We start from the raw sequence: 24,509 nt of genomic DNA on the forward strand, positions 1-24,509 counted from the left end.
CAAAGATGTCATTTTCCATGATAAAAGGTTGAAAATGATGTTTTCCTACTAGTATATTCCAATAGTAAATACATCTTAATACAATACATATATATTTATTTTAACTTAGAAGTTATAACGTCGTTAAGCTTTATATATATATATATATATATATATATATATATATATATATATCGTTTCGAAGTCCTTAAGTTAGTAGTCCAATTTTATGTATATAATCCATTGTTAATATATTTAATGAGATACTTAATTATCATATATTCAAGATAGATATAATCCATATATATCCGTATATATACATAAGTATATAATTAATACAGGTTATGATGTTCGTGAATCGTCGGACAAATAGATGGTCAAAGGGTAACTAATCATCCGAATAACAATTTCAAACTTTCTAGACTCAACTTTAGGGTTTTTGCTTATCGTGTCGGAACCATATAGAGTTTAGGGTTTAAATTTGGTCGGAAATTTCCGGGTCGTTACATCAAACAGGGTTGCCAAGTGGTCAGATTTATCCTAACCATGAGAAGGATTTATCTCGTACAATGGGGAGGCACCGTGCAAATTAGCTTGATAAGACTAATGAATCAAATCCCCAGAAAGGATAATCTCCTTAAAGATTAAAAATCAGCTTTTAAGACTGATATTACTCAATCCTAGAGATTGACCTTAAAGATTGAGAATTCAAACTCATGGAATTCAATGATATCTAAACTCGAGCTTGAACGAGAAAATATTTTGATCAAAATTAAAACCGATTTGTTTTCTGAAAACCCATTTTCAATGCGTTCATTACCATTGAACGTAAAATCCTAGGAATTCACCTGGAATTCATTAGGTCACCTGAACCAAATCGGGTGTTAACCGTAAGAACGGTGGTTGCATAGCATGGTCGGAGACAGGACCTTGTGCCAGACCGAAAAATCATAGGATGATCTTTACTATCGCTCCTACCAAGGATAGTTCTAGCATCCGACACGTTAAAAGACCATAATCATCTGCATGTCACGGGACATTGCCTTAACAGTTTCTTGTTCATCGCTTTCCTTTACAACCGGACGGTAGTTTACCGAAAGGTAATATACGGAACAAGTACACTGGATGTGTGCTTTACGATACCGGGATAGCAGTGGATTACACGAGCCTAAAAGTTTTAGCCAAAATAATGATCCACAAATATATTTTGCAACACCAATGATGGATCAAATCAGAAAACTTGTCTAGGGTAAAATCTAGCTTGAATTTTCAAAAGATTAAATGTTTTCATAAAGATCCAATTTCCTTAAAGGATCTAAATTTTTATAGTCATGTGGGACTGTAAACCGCCTTTCAAATGTGCACTTTGCTTTGGAAACCGAAAGTAAATCGGCTATTTGATTGCAAGTGTCGTTGACCTAAACCCAAGGCAACTGTGGATGACACACCCACCTTTAACCATGGTTCTATTGTTAATATCATTGTTTATACCGCTCTATCAAAATCACTGATGTACAAAGTGTGAAGAATAAAGAAGTGATTCGTGTGATGTATTATATTATTTCAAGACTGTATTGCTTGAGGACAAGCAACGCTCAAGTGTGGGGATATTGATAAGGCTAAAAAGGAACATATATTTCATAGCAAAATCCCCCAAGAAAGACAAGATTTTAGTTGCAATTGTTCCATTTTCAAGTAATATTCGTTTATTTTAAATAAGTGCGAAGACAAAAGGCGAAAACGACGATTTGAAGACAAAAAGGTCCAAAAAGCTAAAAAGTACAAGATACAATTAAAAAGGTTCAAATTATTGATGAAGAACGTCTAAAAATGACAAGAGTACAAGTTACAAAACGCAAAGTACAAGATATTAAATTGTACGCAAGGACGTTCGAAAATCCGGAACCGGGACATGAGTCAACTCTCAACGCTCGACGCAACGGTGTAAAAATTACGAGTCAACTATGCACAAGAATAAAATATAATATTTAAATAATTCATAATAAGAATAATATTAAATAATAAAAAGTTGTTAATTGAGCATAGTTCAGGGGTCATAAATGAAAATTCAAATTTATAATTTGCGTATAAAAGGCTATGTAATTGATCGATAGAAGCATACTTTTTTTTTCGATCATATTTTCTACACCTTTTTCTATCTTTTTCTTATTTATCAATATCAATTATCAATATCTATATTCTATATCTCTATCATAATGTTAACTTAATAAGATATAACAATAATCTTAATTTTAATTTTAAATTATGATAATAATAAGATTTATGATAGAGATCGTTTGAGTGTGTAAGTCGAAATTCTGTCCGTGTAACGCTACGCTATTTTTAATCATTGTAAGTTATGTTCAACCTTTTTACATTAATGTATCGTAACTAAGTTATTATTATGCTTATTTGAGCCGAAGTAATCGTGATGTTGGGCTAAAATATTAAGAAGGGGTTATTGAACTTTGGACCATAATTAAGGTTTGGGCAAAAGACCGACACTTGTGGAAATTGAACTATTGACTATTAATAGATGGGGGGTATTGTCTAATTGAGTGACAACTCATTGGAGTCTGTCGAACCTATCTTCAAATTAATTAACCTAATAATTAATAATGATTATGGTTGTCCTATTTAGTGATGTTCATATGGAATCTGTTATAATCATTTAATTAATCAATTGGGTTGGGTAATTGATTATTCATTCTGATCAAGTGGATGAATTAATATTCATAAACTAATTAAAACAGGGGTGGATTACATACAGTGATAACTGGTGTAATTGTTGACAGAAGTGATAACTGCGTCACAGTTTAAATCCTTAATCAGTTGGAATATTTGACTTCGGGTATAAGGGTAATTTGACGAGGATACTCGCACTTTATTTTTATGACCGATGGACTATTATGGACAAAAACCAGATAGACGTATCAAATAAACCAGGACAAAGGACAATTAACCCATGGTAATAAATTAAAATCAACACGTCAAACATCATGATTACGGAAGTTTAAATAAGCATAATTCTTTTATTATATTTCTCATCGTATCTTTATTTACTGTCATTTTATTACTCGCAATTTTATTTACTGTCATTTTATTTATTGTCATTATTTTACGCACTTTAATTATCGTCATTTATCTTTACGCTTAAAATATAGAATCGACAAACCGGTCATTAAACGGTAAAACCCCCCTTTTATAATAATATTACTACTTATATAATTATATATATTTTGTATAAATATAGTTAAAAATATAGTAAGTATCACCAGCTCCCTGTGGAACGAACCGGACTTACTAAAAACTACACTACTCTACGATTAGGTACACTGCCTATAGTGTTGTAGCAAGGTTTAGGTATATCCCATCCGTAAATTAATAAAACTTGTGTCATATTTTGTAGTATTTTGTATTAAAAATAATACTATTTCGTACCCTCACGCTACATCACCAAGTTTTTGGCGCCGCTGCCGGGGAGCGCTAAAACGCTATATTTTTAATTATAATAATAATTTAATAAATATAATAATATAATAATATTGAAATAAAATATAATAATATAATAATATTGAAATAGAATATAATAATATAATAATATTGAAATAGAATATAATAATATAATAATATTTTAGAATATATTTTGAATCGTAAAATTTTAAAAAGTCGTATTTATTAAATACTTCAGGGGTATATTATGTAAATTGTAATTAATAATTTCTATCATGTCGCTTTCATGTGAATAGTAAATTAATTAATTTCTTTTCATTTACTATTCATGAATAGTAAATGAATTAAAAAAAAAAGTTTTGAAAAAAAAATAATAATTATAAAAAAAGTATTAATTTGTAAAAAAAAATCATTTTTTTAAAAAAAAAAAAAAAAAATTGTAAAAAAAAAAACGTTTTTTTTTAGAAAAAAAAAATTCGTTTTTAAAAAAAAAAACGTAAAAAAAAAAAAAAAAAACTTAAAAAAAAAAAAACGTAAAAAACAAAAACGTAAAAAAAAAAAAAAACGTAAAAAAAAAAAAAATTATTAAAAAAAAATATATATATATTTTTTAAGATTTTGTCCATAAAAAAAAAATGTTTTTTTTAGTTTTATTACCTTTAGATTTTTAGACTATAGTCGCAACTTTTAGTATTAAGTTTAGTTTTGCCATAGTTATTTTTACTTCTAGAATTTTTAGGCTTTGCCGTAAAATCCCTTAAGTGCTTATTCCTTAGACTAAGATTTAGGTGCTTTAGAATTTTGCGACGCCGTTTTTCGCGCTACTTTCTTATTTTTATTTTTCAACGCCTATTTTTCGACCTTTTTATTTTTCGACACTTTTCGACGCGCAATCTTTTTCTCTCTTATTTCTCGCCATTCTAGTTTTTAGGACTTAGAATTTTTTCTACTTCTTCTCTAAATTTCTTAAAATTACGAAAATTTATTTTAAGTGGTTAAATTGATAGACATCAAAATTTTCTGGTTCGTAGTAATAGTTGGATTTGTACGTGGACCGGGTTATTGGAGCCAAACAGTACTCAATTATATTGAGACCAAACGAATCCTGCCCCTCTGCTGCATCTTTTGGCTATTCGAAACGTGGGCAAAATCAGAAAAGTCTATTAATTGGATAACTTATTATAATTTTTCTTTCCTTTTTAAAAACTAATAGGATATTCAGTGAATGCACCGAGCAAGACGTTCGCCGCCGGTCATACGTTCACCACCTGTAACTCGATCAAGACATCTAGCAAATATTGTCGCCGTTGATTTTTCTTTAGAATCGTCATCTAGTCGAACAAGAACTCCAACTCAAATTTCCGATAATCCATCTTTTGAACCCGACTTCACAATTAAGAACCCGGAGCATATTCAAGGACAATTCCAAGATCTTGAACCACTAATTATTCCTCCTGAGCCACAAACCATTAAATCAGAATCCTCTAGTGATTCGTATTCAACAAATTCAATTATGGAAGTAACGGAACCTCTAAGTATGGAAGATCGAATGAGAGCCACACGCACGGGCCAAGGTCACGCCATTATTAAGCCAGAAGTTAATGCGCCAGATTATGAAATCAAAGGACAAATTCTACACATGGTAACTAACCAATGCCAATTCAGTGGTGCACCGAATGAAGATCCTAACGAACACCTTCGTACGTTTAAAAGAATTTGTACACTATTCAAAATCCGAGAAGTGGAAGATGAGCAGATCTATCTCATGTTGTTTCCCTGGACTTTAAAGGGAGAAGCCAAAGATTGGTTAGAATCGTTACCTGAAGGGGCGATTGACACATGGGATGTTTTAGTTGAGAAATTTCTTAAAAGATTCTTTCCGGCATCTAAAGCCGTGAGACTTCAAGGAGAAATTGTTACGTTCGCGCAAAAGCCAAATGAAACATTATATGAGGCGTGGACAAGATTCGGAAGGATGTTGAGAGGATGTCCTCAACACGGATTAGATACTTTTCAAATAGTGCAAATCTTCTATAAAGGCGTAGACATCGCCACACGAAAAGACATCGACATAACAGCTGGTGGTTCCATTATGAAGAAAACCGCAACTGAAGCTTACAAAATTATTGATAATACTGCTTCCCACTCTCATGAGTGGCATCAAGAAAAAGATATTTTTCGTTCATCTAAAGCGGCTAGAGCCGATTCTAGCCATAACTTTGATTCCGTTTCCGCAAAAATAGATGCTTTCGAGAGACGAATGGAAAAGATGAATAAAGATATTCACGCAATACGAATTAGTTGTGAGCAATGCGGTGGACCACACTTATTGAAAGATTGTCACATTGAACCAACATTGGAACAACGAGATAATGTTTCCTATATGAACCAAAGGCCTGGAAATAATTATCAAAATAATTATCAACCGCCAAGGCCAAACTTCAATCGAAATCAAAACATTCTTTACAATCCAAAAGGACCCGACAATAACTCGTATAACCAACAAGGTTCGAATAACCAACCAACTCAAAACAACACTTTCAATCAACAAAGACCTGGCTTGTATAAACCACCACAACAAACCGACGAGAAGAAGTCAAATCTGGAAGAAGTGGTATTTAAGCTAGTTGAATCTCAAACACAATTTATTGAAACTCAAACCCAAACGAATGAGAGGTTTGATCAGTCATTTAGAACTCAACAAGCTTCCATTTTGAATCTAGAAAAACAAGTAGGTACTCTTGTTAGATTGATGAGTGAAAGGGAACAAGGAAAGCTACCGAGTAATACTGAAGTAAATCCTCGGAATGAGAATGTTAATATGGTTTCAACAAATGCTGAAAAACTAGCATCAGAAGATGGGAAGGTTTTAGATGAGAGTAACAATGAAGAAGTTACACCACCACCACCACCCGAGTATGTAAAGCCAGTGGTGGCACCATACAAACCACCCATCCCGTTTCCAAGAAAAGGAGTTGAGTATGAGCAAGTAATAGGTAATAAAGTTTGTGATACCTCTGGAAAGAAGAAGAAAAAGAATAAGAAAGTACAAGAAACAAAAACCGTAAAGATAAACCCGGTGAAGACAGTTCCACCAAAACCTCCACCTAGGGTAGGTGATCCGGGTGAATTTATTGTTCCTTGTCTACTTAGTGATTGTGTCATGTATGATGCACTAGCAGATTTAGGTGCAAGTGTAAGTGTTATGCCTCTTTCCTTATATAAGAGATTAGGTGTAGGTAAGTTAAGTCCAACGGATATGAGTGTTCGACTCTTTGATCAAACCATTAAGCACCCAGTTGGAATTGCTGACAACCTACCCGTTCAAGTAGGCAATTTAACCTTTCTAGTCGAATTTATTGTCATTGACATAGAAGAGGACCCAAACATTCCTCTAATTTTAGGTCGGCCATTCTTAGCGTCCACCAAGGCGTTATTTGATGTAGGAAATGGAAGAATGACACTTAAAAGTGGTGACAAATCGATCACCTTTATGATTCGAAAGTCTAAATCTCCACCAGCCAAAACCGTTGAACCAGTAAAAACAATTGGTAAGAATCATGTGCTTTTACCAACTCCAACGGTAATACTTAGCAATAATGAAACGCCTAAGTGTGGGGAAAATGAAGTAACACCTAATGATGACATGATAACAAAGAACCCCGTTGTTGATACGAAATTAAATGATCCCGTTATTAATAGTTCAATGAAGAAACTTATTAAACGGATTCGCGATGCTAAAACCAAGGGGAACTTTAAGTTATGTAACCGGTTAGTATCCAATCTATCACCTAAAGAAAAGGAGAAACTAGTTGAAATTGTGGATATTACACAGGAATCCGACCAATGGCTTAAAGAAAAAGTCACGGATATGCAAGTTGATTATGGACCAAGAGAAATTAACGATGAAGTTAATCACAATTTCAACACCACATACATATGTGAAGTGAGCTCTATAACCGAGAATCACTTCACCCGACCCGCACCCATCCTACACATACATATGCATATAGGATATTAACACTCACCTTGTCGTCATGATGAATGCCTCCGAATAATCCGCAACCCGTCAATGGAAAGTACCTATTCCATTATCACATTACAAACAACACAATTAGGGTTGACTTACAAACCAACCCAAATGACCCCTAGTGCAAATTCGACCCATTTGCACTTCCAAGCACGAAACGCGCCCACACAAACCAATATCCACTAACACGAGTGAAAATGGTCCTAACACACCGATTAAACCCGAACACAAGTGTTAAACACGTGTCATACCCATTTTGACACCAAAACCCTAATTTTGACCCATTTCAAAATTAGTTAACCAAACTCACCCAAAAGGGTTCCAACACTTCCAAAATCACTAATCCTAGTGATTAAACTCAAGATCAAACCCTAATCAAGGCCAAATCGTCAACCGACCCAAAACCCGCCAAGTGACAAGAACAACAAGTCACCATAAACCCATTTCATCATCTAAAAGGGTTTCATAACAAACTAACTCAAAACCCTAACTTGAATATCAAATCTAACAAATGAAATTCGGAGTTTGAGCCTACCAATACCACCACAATGTAGCCGTGAACAAGATGAACAACTTTAGAACCCGAGCTTTCGCGAGAATCCGACTCCTTCCCTTCCAAACCAAGCTCTCTCTCACTAAAAGTGAGTTTCTCTCACTAGGGTTTGAGGAGTGTGTTTGTGTGTGTGTATTATGATCCAAAATGGCCAAGGAACCAGTCTTGAAGGCTCCAAACTGGCACCTAAGTGATTTTACCATTTTACCCCTTTTAAAATAATTAAAACAGCTGGCTCGACAGACAAATAGGACGGCATCCCATTTTCTGGACGGCGTCCCACCTTTTGATGCTGGACGGCGTCCCCCCTATCGGGATGGCGTCCCACCTTTTGTTGCTGGACGGCGTCCCTCATATCTGGATGGCGTCCCTACCTACTGCAAAACCAGAAACAAAAACAGGGTGTTACAATCTGTCCCACGAAGATCAACATCATACGCACCATAGATACCAAGGAGTACCAACAACAATAACTGATGAAGTATTGATCCATAACTTCATTAATATTCTGTGAAGAACATGTGATTCCTAATAGTTAACGATGAAGTATTGACCCATAATTTCATTAATATTCTACGAAGAATATGTAGTTCCTAATAGTCTTAGAGATTACTTATTCTAGTTCTAACGATAAATCAAATGAGATTAATATCATATTAACTCATTAAATCCATGATTACATCTGGAGGAAATATATATATATATATATATATATATATATATATATATATATATATATATATATATATATATATATATATATATATATATATATATATATATATGTTTTCATAAAGATTGTAATTAAAAATTCTTTGATACAAACTGTTAATGGTGAAAATATTTTAGCGGGTAGGTAATACCTGAGGAATATTTAGATTTCACTTTAATAAGTTATACTGTATATTTTTCGAATCTGATTCAACGTTCATTTACTATCCTACTTACATCCACAGATATATGAATCCGTTCACCACAGAGCAACCATTTCCATTCAATTTCATAATTGGATTTTGATTTATCAGAATCCAACAAGTGGCATAATGAAGAAAACATTGGACAAAATAAAATTTGTTAGAAACAAACAAATTAATTATGAAGAATTTTGTTAAGAATCCACGCTAAATGTTCCTAGCTAACTGTTCCTAGCTAACTGGTTACATTTTATTTATCGCAATTTTATTTATCGTCATTTAATTTCTGTTATTCATTTTACGCACTTTAAATACCGGGACACGTATACAAGGTTTTGACATATCATATCGACGCATGTATATATATTATTCGGAATAACCATAGACACTCTATATGCGGTAATGCAGGAGTTAGCTATACAGGGTTGAGGTTAATTCAACAATAATATATATACTTTGAGTTGTGATCGAGTCTCAGACATGCACACGGGTCACGATACGTATTAATTTATTCGAATATTATATTAAACTATATATGAAATTATTGAATTGCTAACTGAGGACTATCAACTGAGGACTATCTATATTGGACAATTAAAATGAATTAAAATATTGATTATAACATATGCAACTAAACAATTCTTCAAGTTTGTCACTTGATTTCATTTTAAACCTCATTTGTATCCTGATGATTACAATCTGCGTTCAAACCTTTCATGATTCTTGAAAACACCTCAATCGAGAGGATGAATCAACCGTACTTCATCTATGGAAGAAGAGGTTGATGCATATAGTTATGCGCCTGAAAAATTCTCGAAACCTGAGTAAACGTTTAACATGTATCTGTGCTAATTCCTTTAGTGTTATTATTACTCAAAATAATTTGGTAATCCCTTTCAAAATAGCCAATTTTGTCACAGCTCCAGAAAGACAACTTCGACTTTTCAATCAAAAACAACCTTATTATAACCTTGAAATATATGCGTGCTTTTTTATTGTTACCGGGGAACCTTTTATATTTCACCATATTACCATCAGCGTTTAATCATCTAAAAACAAAATTCTCTTGAAACCACCTCAGATTGATAACCGATAATTCAGATATCGTAGCATTAAATGCAGAGGAAACGGCAAAATTATAGATGGTCTAAATGGCCAAAAGTTTGATGATAAAGAATTGAGTGTTGGGAACGCTCGATAGAAACTTTAGTACTGAAAAACGGATTGAGCTAACCATGAAGGAGACCAATAACAAATACACGAACCAAACCCTATATTCAAAGAATCCAGGTAATTCTGGATCCGATGAAATCTTTAGAGAATATCTTGCTCCGAAGTCATGTTAAAATCTTGCAAAAAATCTTTCTTCATCAACTTTCGAACTTAGAAATTCCAAAATATCATCATAAATATCTTCGATATTTCTGAGGATATTTTCATAAATATTCTTGACCGAAATTATATACCTCTTCGTGCTTTCTGTATTCCATTTATTTGGAAACTTCTGTAAAATTTAAGTTTAAATTATGAATGAATTCTGGAGAAGTGTTGAGAATTAGAGCATGAGTTAGTATAATATAATGAAATTTGGCCAACGTGATTATATTACAGTAAGTCATGCTGGAAGTTCTATTGAAACATGATGATTCACAGATCATACCATCATCATGTACCATGTTACACGACTCGTTCAATCTGTTCAACCTACGAACATATCAAGAAAATATATTCTTGATAGTTCCATTCTCAGTGATTCTGGTAATTTAACCAATCAAATCGTTAGAATACGCTCCTTCGTGCTTAGAACACTATAATCATTCGAAGCTCTATATCTACGAGTTTTGGACCATTATTTGCTTGACTTGAAGTCGGGAAGAGAAAACAAGAGCATAGAGCTCCGAAACATAACAAGAAATATAAATCTGATCACAAACACAGAAATTACAAACCGTGTATATCAATGCGTATAGCAATATAAAGACTAGGGAGAACTAAAAACACTATAAACCCAAGAGCATAATAGAAGTAAACAGATTCCTCCGGTGGTAGATGAAAAAGGAGAATGATCGATATGAAAGACAGAAATATATCCAGAATTAAAACTGGATGAAGCATATTGACTTATGATTTGGAAGTATGAATTAAAGTATAGAAAATGGGAGTGGTGAGAAGTAATGGAACGGAAGAAGTTTATTTATAGTGGAAATACCAGACAAAGCAATCAAGACAGAAGACCACATTTAATTAAAAAGATCCTAATTTCCTTAAATTCCGAAGACTCAGATCTTATTTAGATTTAGAAGATTTCCTTAATCTCTTGAATTTCGGAAATCAACCATATCTACGTCAAATGATTTGACGAAACACTATTTACTCATCTCACTCTTTTGTGATAGCTTCATTCATACTCTTCGAATAATTGAATTAATTTATCCTTAATACTCAAGGGTAATAAAATTCTATTCTATCAACTCATATTCGTCATGAAAGACATTCTTATTGTTAGACATGACTACCTCAATCAAATTTCGGGACGAAATTTCTTTAACGGGTAGGTACTGTCATGACCCGGAAAATTTAGACTAATTTTAAATCAAACTCTCGATACGATATTGTATTTTCAACACGATAAGCAAAGTCTGTTAGGTTGGATCTCAAAAATTTTGAACTGTTTCATATATTCAATTGACCTTCGACCATTCCCGACGATTCACGAACAACTATTTGTAAATAGTTACATATATATTTAAATATATATATATATATATGTATATATATATATATATATATATAAATATTACTTGTAAATATATAATATTATATTTAATTGTTAAAATAATATAATTAGTATATTTATTTACTCAAACTTGTTAATTAAGAATTGATATATATATATATATATATATATATATATATATATATATATATATATATATATATATATATATATATATATATATATATATATATAATGTGTATATTGAAAATGAATGATTTTGAGCCTAATTAATAAACGTCAGTAACACTCGGTTGACGATTCGTTAGTTTTAATATAGATATAATATATTTTCATGATTGATTAAGATAAAAGTTGAATTGTAAATTGATTACGAAGATTTTAGATTTGTTAAAAATATTTTTACATTTTTAAGTTTAAATATTAGTACTCCGTACATACAAATTGGAACATAAAATAAACAATTATCGAACCTTTTTGATCAGGTTTCAAACAGTTAATGAGTGAAATAATTCAATATATTTAATCTAAAAATTTGGAATTTTTAGGAACAATTTTATATTTTAACTGTTTAGCATTGGACACGATAACACACTCTATTGTCGGTAGAATACGTACAAGAAATGTCACGAGAACTCTTACTATTTGTTAAATGATTAAAGGTTGTTTTAATTTATTATTATTATTAATAATTATTATTAATATTATAATTATAAATTATAGATATATATAATGTTACATAAGAATGCAGTCCAATTCTTTCATCCCCACTCTCGCCACACTTACAGTTACAACCGGCCACCACCTTCGGCCCAACACCACAGCAGCACCATCTACGCCACCCTTTACCACCTAGCAACCGCTGCTATCTCCGGTTTAAAAACAACACCCACAACCACCTTTCATCACCGGATAATCACCAAAAATACTACCACCACCTTGTAAGTTTCTTTTCTTCTGTGTCCACCTTAAACCATCACTAAACCACCACCGAGACCATGACAATTGCTGCTACAGTCCTTATCGACCACCACCATGAAAAAAAAACCTTTTTATATTTTGGCTGCTTTTATTTTGCTTTCCACGTCGCTGAAACCATCGTACAGACCATCTACTTTACCCTGCTCGACTGCTGTAATTGTTCAGCTACAACCACTACCATTTCTTTCTGTTTTACAGCCATAATCACGGAACCCATATGAAAAAGAAGATGAACAGTGATCTATTCAGAGGATGTTGTTGCTTCGTACGTTCCTGTTTAAAAAATCACGAAATGGTGATGAAAGATGAATAAAGATGATGAGTATGCACGTATGTTTTTGTTGTTGTTGTTGTTGTTGTTGTTGTTGTTGTTGTTGTTGTTGTTGTTGTTGTTGTGTTATTCGACCTGTTTAGTTATACCGGAAGTGTTAATATTGATGAGATTATGTTATGACGTTGGAGAAAGAATAGAAGATACGCGTTTGATTATGATAAATATAACAGTTTATGAGGTACTCGATGATGACACTGAGATGATGAGGTGTTCGTTGTTTATGTTTACATTTAGGTAAGCTGCAAAACAATAACTTCAAATTATTAATGGGCTGAGAATATATATTAGTCTGTTGGGCTGAGAATACAAATTAGTTTGTTGGGCCGAGATGAAACATAAACGGGTTAAATATAGTTGGGTTAGGAGATATAACATAAAAACTGAACTTGGAAGAATGGTTTGGGTGTTTGATGGGTGAACGAGTGGTCTTGAGTTTGATTCTCGGCCGTGACATCTATTTTTTTAAGCCTCCTTTAAGGTAGTCTAATGTTCTTTTTTTTATTATTATTATTATTATTATTATTATTATTATTATTATTATTATTATTATTATTATTATTATTATTATTATTATTATTAGGGTTACAATTACTGTTATTATTATTATATATTACTATTAATGTTATTATTAAGTATTAAGTATTATTATCTTTATTATCACTATTATTATTATTATTATTATTATTATTATTATTATTATTATTATTATTATTATTATTATTATTATTATTATTATTATTATTATTATTATAAGTATTATTATTATTAATAACATTATTATCCTCATTAGTATTGTTATTATTAAAAATTATTATTTTTATAACTATATTATTATTATTATTGTTATCATTATTACTTTTATATTAATAAAATTATTATAACAAATAAATATTTTCTATATAAGAGTATATTATGTACAACTACCTCAATACATCTAATTGTATATATTAAGATTATTTATATAATAGCTACATATAACAAATTGTTATTTTTGGATATAATATTAAACATATGTATATATAAAACTATATAAACATTAACTATATAAAATATATACAAATTAAAATTATAAGATATATAATTTAGGATATAATATATAAATTATTCGATTACGATTATATGTATTAATATAGATATGAATGATATAGGTTCGTGAATCCGAGGCCAACCATGCATTGTTCAATATAGTCATATGTATTTTTACTACAAAATACATTAGGTGAGTTTCATTTGCTCCCTTTTTAGTTGCTTTTGCAATATATATTTTTGGGCTGAGAATACATGCGCTGCTTTTATAAATATTTACGAAATAGACACAAGTACTTAAAATATATTCTACGTTGAGTTGTACCACCCTACATATCCTCCCTAATAGCTTGGTAACTACTATTTACATGTGGTATTGTAAACGCGGATCCTGTTGATAGATCTATCGGGCCTGACAACCCCAACCGGACTGGACGACCAGTATTCAACGGTTGCACAGTACTTCGTTTCGGTGACTACACTTGGTACAGTGTAGTGAGATTTCATAATAAAGGGAATATGCGACGTTGATTAAATGTTAAGTATGGTTGCCAAGTGCTCAACCACTTAGAATATTTTTATTAAAACGTTTGTGTATATGAAATCTTGTGGTCTATTAAGATATTGAAATGATTGTTATGATAAACCTATGAACTCACCAACCTTTTGGTTGACACTTTTAAGTATGTTTATTCACAGGTATGAAAGAAATCTTCCGCTGTGCATTTGCTCATTTTAAAGATATTACTTGGAGTTATTCATGGCATATTTAGGACAGTACCTCGCAATGGGACCAAATGTTGATGATTTCGTCCAGGAGGATTTGGACGGGTCGTCACACAAGGTTAGCCCTGCGAATGGTATCGTCAACATCGAACTTAAACCCCATCCGCCCTATTTAATGTGTTATCATCAACATCGAACTTAAAACCCACATATGAGGTATCGTCTACATCGAACTTTAACCCCTCATCAAGATCACTACAATAGTGGTATGGCATCATCAACATCGAACTTTAACTCCATACATGAGGTATCGTCAACACCGAACTTTAAACCCTCATCAAACAAACAATAGTGGTATGGCATCGTCAACATCGAACTTTAACTCCATACATGAGGTATCGTCAACATCGAACTTAAAACCCTCATCAAAACAAACAATATACCCTAGGATATGGTATCGTCAACATCGAACTTTAACCCATATCCCACAAGTAAATAAATCATATACATACATATATAAGTATTCCACTCACCTTGAAATTTCCGCACAAGTCAAGTATGTATTTCGCATCCAAACGCAACCGAGCAAAATTTTACCTATAATACACATATAGGTACAATATACACATAAATACACATTCTATAAAAGAGAACCCGAAACAAACATTCCCTTAGCTGAGGGATCAAACCTTGCTCGCCAAAACCCGCTCATTCAATGCCTAATGGACATAAGCCAATTACCACTTCGGGTGGTAATTTAAACCCACTCTACAAGTACAATTTAACCCGATTTATACGTTACACCAAATTAGACCAACCTAGGCCTTAACACTAAATTACTATTTAGGCAGTACTCATTTCAAACGTCATTTACACCAAAACCCCAACACGTGCAATATTGACCCATATTGCTTTTGACTACGTTTCACTTATGTTAAAAATACCATTTTAACCCAAAATCACTTCCCACGATTACTTTCATTTAAAGACGTCATTTAACACTTAACAAAAGTGTTTAACACTCATTTAATCCAAGATTAGTATCATTACCGAAGTTGACCCAATCAACTTGCCCATTTTGACATAAGCCCTAAAAACGCCCAAAATCACTAACGGCTAGTGATTATAGTTCCAAAACACAAATTAACACTTAAATCAAGTATTTACATAATTGATTCACCAAAATTTGACTCAAATCTTAGTTGACACTAAATCAAAGTCAACACCCATTTTTGACCAACTAACATGTTCTTATGAACATCTATACACTAACACATTTATAATCTAGTGATTTACACCCAAAACCATGACCAAAATCGTCATCAAACCCTAACCCACAAATAACGGGTCAAAACTCATCTACTAACCACAACAAACCCATTTCATAACCATTAAAGGGTTTCTAACAAAATCAAGCTCAAACCCTAATTTGAATATCAAAATCAAATAATGAAAATCAGAGTTAGAACTTACCAACACTACCAAAACGTAGCCGTTAACGAGGTGAACAACCTTAACTCTTGCACTTTAATCCGAATCAACCTCATTCTTCTTCAATTGGAGCTTTCCCTCTCTAAAAACTCTTTCTCTCTCCAGGGTTTGAAGATAAGAGAGTTGTAGATGTGAAAATGATTCAATAGTAGATCTAAAACTAATATTATGGCTACCAATCCGTTCTCAAGTGAAAAGACCATTATACCCCCAAAATATCCATTAAAAACGGGTTAAAAATGTCACTTCAGCGACTTTGTCGCGTTTCGCGACGACCTGTCGCGTTACGCGACAACTAGGACACGACAACACCAACTCAAATGCGATAAAGTGGTTAAGTGGGGGATTTCCAAGCCGTCGCGTTTCAACCTATTTCATCGCGATCCGCAATGAACCAAAACGCGATACATGTGCCCCAAACGCGATACATGCAGCTCACTTTCATTTTTCAGTTTCCAGCTTCAATTTAAAAGTTCAGGGACTGAGGTTGACAGATTCTGATTCTGATGTAAATGCATAAGTGTTAGGTTCAATTTTAGTGGCGCTTTCTGATGCACACATTTACTGACACTTTCAGGAACATTTTCTGATGCACAAAATTCAGGATCTTTTAACACTTAGTAAAATATTCTGCCCTCAAAGACACTCAGTCGACTGACTCACACAGTCGGTCGACCGTGTTCACACACTCGGTTGTGTGTCTTCTCACTCGGTCGACTGAGTAAGTTAAATCATCTGGTCAGAACTCAGACACACTCGGTCGAGTGTGTCACTCAACCGGTCGATCGTCCACACAGTCGGTCGAGTGTCAGGAGACACTCGGCCGAGTGTGTTCATCTAATGGAGAAGATGAACACAACTACAATTTTAACCCAAAATTCGACATTTCTTGCTCTAGAGCTTGTTTATTACCTCAAAACTGACCAAATCAAGTACACTAAACATCAATAAACACAAACCCACAAGATTTTGACATAAACAACATCAAAATCAACCATTTTGACCCAAATTGTACTTTTAATAAACTTAACACAAAACTCCATTTTCTCAAAGATTAAAGCATGATACACTATGATTCTTACCTCAAAAGACTCAGTAAATCGTAAGGAACAATATGAGATGAATGATTTGAGCTCTAGAACTCAAATTGGAAATATATGGTTTGATGGAATGAGATGAGAGTGTACGGGGTGTTTGGAATATTCAAGAAGAAATGAGAAAAAAAGGACAGCACTATACACTTATTTGGGGTTAATCCCATACCCCATCACACACGGGTATTTACTAGTTATCTGATATCCTTCGTACTTAATTTAACTGCCCTAACAGAGTCCAAATTAAATAAATGAACCTGTTCTGTGACCCTTGTCACAAACTGGTCTTAATCAAAAAATAAAATAACACTAAACATTTAATTAAAATAAAAGCATAATTAACCACACAATTATGTCTAAGGGCAAAAAGGTCATCTTACATCTAAGCCCGATCTGAGGATGTTACAAATCCCCCCTTAAAGAAATTCCGTCCTCGGAATCTGGTCATGGTCAAACAAATGTGGATAACGAGCTTTCATCAACTCTTCGGTCTCCCACGTAAGGTTTGATCCTAAACTATGCTTCCACTCGACAACCACTATATGGATCTCCTTCTTTCTTAACTTGGTCAACTTTCTATCGACAATCCTAATAGGTTCTTCAACTAACTTTTGATTTAATTCCACCCTCAAATCACTCAACAGAACAAGTTGCGTTTCATCATCGACCTTACACTTCTTAAGGTAACACACATTGAAAGTGTTGTGTATTCCTGCCAATTCCGTCAGAAGCTCTAACACCAATGTTTGATCGTCCATCCTTTGACTAATATTGAATGGACCAATGTATCTCGGAGCTAACTTACCTCGCTTACCAAACCTGATAACTCCCTTCCATGGTGAAACCTTCAAGTAAACACGATCCCCGACCTCAAAGTTTACCGGACGTCTACGTAGATCAGCATACATTTTCTGTCTGTCATGTGCTGCTTTCAACTTTTCACGTGCTATTGCTACCTTTTTTGCTATTATCTGAACAAATTCTGGACCTGTGAACTGTTTCTCACCTGCTTCTAACCAACAAGTCGGCGTTCTACATTTGCGACCATATAGCATTTCATAAGGCGGCATACCAATACTCGAATGGTAAGTATTGTTGTAAGTGAACTCGATCAAAGGTAAATGTATATCCCACGGACCACCGTACTCTAACAAACAAGACCTAAGCATATCGTCTAGTGTCTGTATTGTACGCTCACTCTAACCGTCGATCTGTGGATGATACACTGTACTCAAATTTACCCTCGTTCCCAAACTTTTTTGTAAACTGTTCCAGAAGTTAGACACAAATCTAGAATCTCTATCGGATACGATAGACAATGGAACCCCATGTCGACCAACTATTTCTTTCAAATACAACTCTGCCAAAGTACTCAACGAAGCTGTTTCTTTTGTTGCTAAGAAGTGTGCACTCTTCGTCAGTCGATCAACAATTACCCATATCATATCATTACCTCTCTGAGATCTAGGTAATTTAGTTACAAAATCCATTGTAATATGATCCCATTTCCACTCTGAAATTTTCAACTGTTGTAACGAACCATAGGGTTTCTGAGGTTCGGCTTTAACCTGTGCGCAAATATGACAATTTCTACCAACTGAGCAACGTATTTCTTCATCGTGGGCCACCAATACATCGGTTTTAAGTCATTATACATCTTGGTACTACCCGAATGGACGGTCAACCTCGATTTGTGCACTTCATTTAAGATCAATTTCCTTAAATCTCCAAGCATAGGCACCCAAATTTAGTTCATAAACGTCTTAAGTCCACGAGAATGGTCAGTCAATTGGTCTTTTATTTCGGTCATCAATTCAGTCTTTAAATTCTCCTCCATTAAAGCTTGGGCTTGAACTTGTCTTATTTATTAATAAGGTCTGAAACTATTTCAGTTCTTGATAATGCTAAAAACGAACATATATTTCATAGCATTATCCCTCAAGAAAGACAAGCTTTTAGTTGCAATTATTCTATTTACAAGTGATATTCGTTTAAATAATAAAAGGTGAAGACAAAAGACAGATTCGACGAATTGAAGACGCAAATGACCAAAAAGCTCAAAAGTACAAAGTACAATCAAAGTGGTTCAAATTATTGATGAGAAACGTCTCAAAATTACAAGAGTACAAGACGCGAAACGCAAAATACAAGATATTAAATTGTACGCAAGGACGTTCGAAAATACGGAACTGGGACCAAAGTCAACTCTCAACGCTCGACGCAACGGACTAAAAATTACAAGTCAACTATGCACATAAAAATAATATAATATTTAAATAATTCTAATAATTATTTATATATTATATTTATTTATTAAATCCGTCAGCAGAATGCAAACAACAACATGTGAGCTGGAAAAAGGCGCCATGCGATGAAGGCAAAAAGCCATGCGATCGCATGGCAGTAGGTGACAGGCCTGATGCTATAAATTCGCGTGTTTTGGCTCAGTCTTAAACATATATCCATCCATCTCTCTATCTACAAACGTAAATATATTTATATTTATATTTATATTTTAATTTTAATTTTAAATTATAATAATAAGGGTATGTTAGCGAATGTTGTAAGGGTGTAAGTCGAAATTTTATCCGTGTAACGCTACGCTATTTTTAATCACTGTAAGTTATGGTTAATGTTATTTTTAATTTAATGTCTCGTAGCTAGGTTATTATTATGCTTATTTAAGACGAAGTAATCATGATGTTGGGCTAAAAATATTAAGATTGGGTAATTGGGCTTTGTACCATAATTGGGGTTTGGACAAAAGAACGACACTTGTGGAAATTAGACTATGGGCTATTAATGGGCTTTATATTAACTAAATGATACCTCGTTAATTGTTCATTTTACCGGACACGGAACTGGATTAATAGTTAGTAGACTTGTTGAAACAGGGGTGGATTACATTCAAGGGTAATTGGTGTAATTGTTAACAAAGTAGTAGAACTTTGGTTTACACGCAGTCGATAACCTGGTGTATTCATTAAACAAAGTATTAAAACCTTGTTACAATTCGAATCCCCAATTAGTTGGAATATTTGACTTCGGGAATAAGAATAATTTGGCGAAGACTTCCGCATTTTATGATTATGACTGATGGACTATTATGGACAAATCCGTATAGACATATTGAATAATCCAGGACAAAGAACAATTAACCCATGGGAATAAACTAAAAATCAACACGTCAAACATCATGATTACGGAAGTTTAAATAAGCATAATTCCTTCATTTTCATATTTAATTGCACCTCTAATTATCGCACTTTTATTTATTGTCATTGTATTTAATTGCACTTTTAATTAACGCACTTTTTAATTATCGTAAATTTATTTTATCGCACTTTTATTAATCGCAATTTCATTATCGTTATTTACTTTACGCTTTAAATTAAGTCTTTTATTTATTTAAAATTTTACATTAGGTTTTAACTGCGACTAAAGTTTTAAAATCGACAAACCGGTCATTAAATGGTAAAAACCCCCTTTTTATAATAATAATATTACTTATATATATTTGTATTTTTATAAATTTAAAACTAATATAGCGTTAAGCTTGTTTAAAGATCCCTGTGGAACGAACCGGACTTATTAAAAACTACACTACTGTATGATTAGGTACACTGCCTATAAGTGTTGTAGCAAGGTTTAGGTATATCCATTCTATAAATAAATATATACTTTGTGTAAAATTGTTTCATATTTAATAGTATTTCGTGTTAAAAATAATACTATTTCCTAGTACACCTCGCACACATCAAGTATTTTTGGCGCCGCTTCCGGGGACATTCTTGCTTAAACGCCGGAAGCGCAACGCTATATAAAATTTTTTTTTTTTTTTTTACTTTTGTAAAAATACGCTTTTATAAAAATACGTTTTAAATATTCGAAAATATAAAAAGAAAAAAACAAAAAAAAATATTTTTAAGAGTTTGTTAAATATATATACATAATTATAAAGTTTATTTATTTTTATTTTGTAAAAATATAAGTTTTTTTACTTAATATAAGTATTTTAAAAATTTTAAAACAGAAAACTGAAAAAAAATAAATAGTAAACTACTCGGCCCGATCACTGTAGCAGCCCAAAATGTGGCTCGAAACCCTAGCTCATGCGATTGCATGAGTCCGAAGGCAGATTTTCATGCGATCGCATGAGTGTCTCTGACACGCCACAGTTGACTCCAAACAGCAATCATTACGGAGTATATTATTATTATTATTATTATTTAATCAAAACCCTAATTAGGGTTTAGTTATTAAATTATTTAGTTTAGTTTTTATTTAATTTATATTTTTAGTTTAATTAGTTTTAATTAAATTATAAAATTAATAGTTTTATAAAATAAATAATATAAAAATAATATTTTTATAAAAATTGTACTTTTTACAACTTTAAGTTTATTTTTATATTTCGTACCTTTTTAATCGTTTATTCGTAATATTTGTATTTTTCGCTCGTATTTAGTTTTAAGACATAGTATTTGCCATAGTTATTTTTATTTCTAGATTTTTAGGCTTTGCCGTAAAATTCCTTAAGTGCTTTTTCTTTAGACTAAGATTTAGGTGCTTTAGAATTTTGCGACGCCGTTTTATAAAATTTAGTACCTTTTTAAGTTATTGCCATTTGGGATATAGTTTTTCTTTTAAGCTTTAATATTTTTAGACGCAACTTTTAATTCTTAGTTTTTAGTTCCATTTTAAGTTTCGACGCGCTACTTTCTTATTTTTATTTTTCGACGCCTATTATTTTTCGACCCTTTTATTTTTCGACGTTTTTCGACGCGCTCTTTTTCTTTCTTATTTCTCGACATTCTAGTTTTTAGGACATAGAATTTTTCTATTTCTTCTCTCTAAATTTCTTTAAACTTCAACGAAAAATTATTTTAAGTGGTTAAATTGATAGACATCAAAATTTTCTGGTTCGTAGTAATAGTTGGATTTGTACGTGGACCGGGTTATTGGAGCCAAACAGTACTCAATTATATCGAGACCAAACGAATCCTGCCCCTCTGCTGCATCTTTTGGCTATTCAAAACGTGGGCAAAATCAGAAAAGTCTATTAATTTGATAACTTATATAATTTTTCTTATTTTTATAACTAATAGGATATTCAGTGAATGCACCGAGCAAAACGTTCACCACCTTTTGTACGTTCACCACCTGTAACTCGATCAAGACATCTAGCAAATATTGTCGCCGTTGATTTTTCTTTAGAATCGTCATCCAGTCGTCCAAGTACTCCAATTCAAATTTCCGATAATTCATTTTTTGAACCCGACCTCACAATTGAGAATCCGGAGAATATTCAGGGACAATTTAGAGATCCTGAACCACTAATCTTTCCTCCGGAACCACCAATCATTCAAACGGAGACTGTTGAGGAACCAACCATTAAATCAGAATCCTCTAGTGATTCAGATTCAACAAATTCAATCATGGAAAATCTGGAACCTCTAAGTATGGAAGACCGAATGCCAGCTAAAGGCACTGGCCAAGGTCACGCAATTACTCAACCTGACATTAATGCCCCAGATTATGAAATCAAAGGACAAATCCTACACATGGTGACAAATCAATGCCAATTTAGTGGTGCACCGAAGGAAGATCCAAATGAACATCTTCGTACTTTTAATAGGATCTTTACACTATTTAAAATAAGAGAAGTGGAGGATGAACAGATATATCTCATGTTATTTCCCTGGACTTTAAAGGGAGAAGCCAAAGATTGGTTAGAATCGATACCTGAAGGGGCGATTGATACATGGGACGTTTTAGTTGAAAATTTTCTTAAACAATTCTTTCCGGCATCTAAAGCCGTGAGACTTCAAGGAGAAATTATTACGTTCACACAAAAGCTAAATGAAACTCTATATGAGGCGTGGACAAGATTTAGAAAGTTATTGAGAGAATGTCCGCAACATGGTTTAGACACTTGTCAAATAGTACAAATATTCTACCAAGGATGCGACATCACTATAAGGAAAGACATCGATATAGCAGCTGGTGGTTCCATTATGAAGAAAACAGCAACTGACGCTTACAAAATTATTGATAACACTGCTTCCCACTCACATGAGTGGCATCAAGAAAAAGATATCGTTAGATCATCTAAAGCAGCTAGAGCCGATTCTAGCCATGACTTAGATTCCATTTCTGCAAAGATAGATGCTGTTGAGAGACGAATGGAAAAGATGACTAAGGATATTCACTCAATACGAATTAGTTGTGAGCAGTGTGGAGGACCACATTTGATAAAAGATTGTCTCAGTATTGAACTAACAATGGAACAAAGAGAGAATGTTTCATATCTAAACCAAAGGCCTGGAAATAATTATCAGAATAATTATCAACTGCCAAGACCAATCTACAATCAAAATCAGAATTATAACCAAAATATTCCATACAACAACCAACAAGGTCCTAGCAATCAACAAGTATCCAATAATACTTACAATCAGCAAAGACCTAATTTTCAAAACAAACCACCACAAACCGATGATAAAAAGCCAAATTTAGAAGACATGATGTCGAAGCTAGTTGAATCTCAAACTCAGTTTTTCACATCTCAGAAACAAACCAATGAACAAAATGCTCAAGCATTTAGAAATCAACAAGCTTCTATTCAAAATCTGGAACAAGAAGTAAGTAACCTAGCAAGGTTAATAGGTGAAAGAAAACCGGGAAGTATACCTAGTGATACAAATGCTAACCCCCGGAATGAAACAGCTAAAGCCATTACCACAAGAAGTGGTATTACACTTAAACCACCTGAAATACCTGTAATTTCTGATGAAGCAATTCCTACTCCACAAGAACCACAATCTGATCAAGATAAGGAAAAAGAACCGATAGTTGAAAAGGTTAATGAAGATAACACAGTTAAGGCTAAACTTTATGTTAAACCATACCAACCACCACTTCCTTACCCGAGTAAAATGAGAAAAGAGAGACTTGAAGCCTAGCAATCCAAATTCTTGGATATGTTTAAACAGATAAATGTCATTCTTTCTTTCATTGATGTGATTTCAGGAATGCCTAGATATGCTAAATTTCTGAAAGATCTAATTACAAATAGAAAGAAAATGGAAGAACTCTCGACTGTTACTATGAATGCTAATTGTTCTGCAGTGCTGTTGAATAAGATACCAGAAAAATTATCAGATCCAGGAAGTTTCACAATTCCATGTT

The 24,509-nt window shown here is 33.0% G+C and overlaps 1 non-coding gene across 1 annotated transcript; it reads right to left on the bottom strand.

Moving 5' to 3' along the window:
- Window positions 1-23,140: 23,140 nt before the first annotated feature.
- Window positions 23,141-23,247, bottom strand: LOC139873710 (small nucleolar RNA R71). The gene has a single exon (XR_011767436.1). It is a non-coding gene; the product is annotated as a small nucleolar RNA R71 (small nucleolar RNA).
- Window positions 23,248-24,509: the final 1,262 nt, after the last annotated feature.

The sequence above is a fragment of the Rutidosis leptorrhynchoides genome, chromosome 10, assembly GCF_046630445.1.
Source record: "Rutidosis leptorrhynchoides isolate AG116_Rl617_1_P2 chromosome 10, CSIRO_AGI_Rlap_v1, whole genome shotgun sequence".
NCBI classification, from domain to species: Eukaryota; Viridiplantae; Streptophyta; class Magnoliopsida; order Asterales; family Asteraceae; genus Rutidosis; species Rutidosis leptorrhynchoides.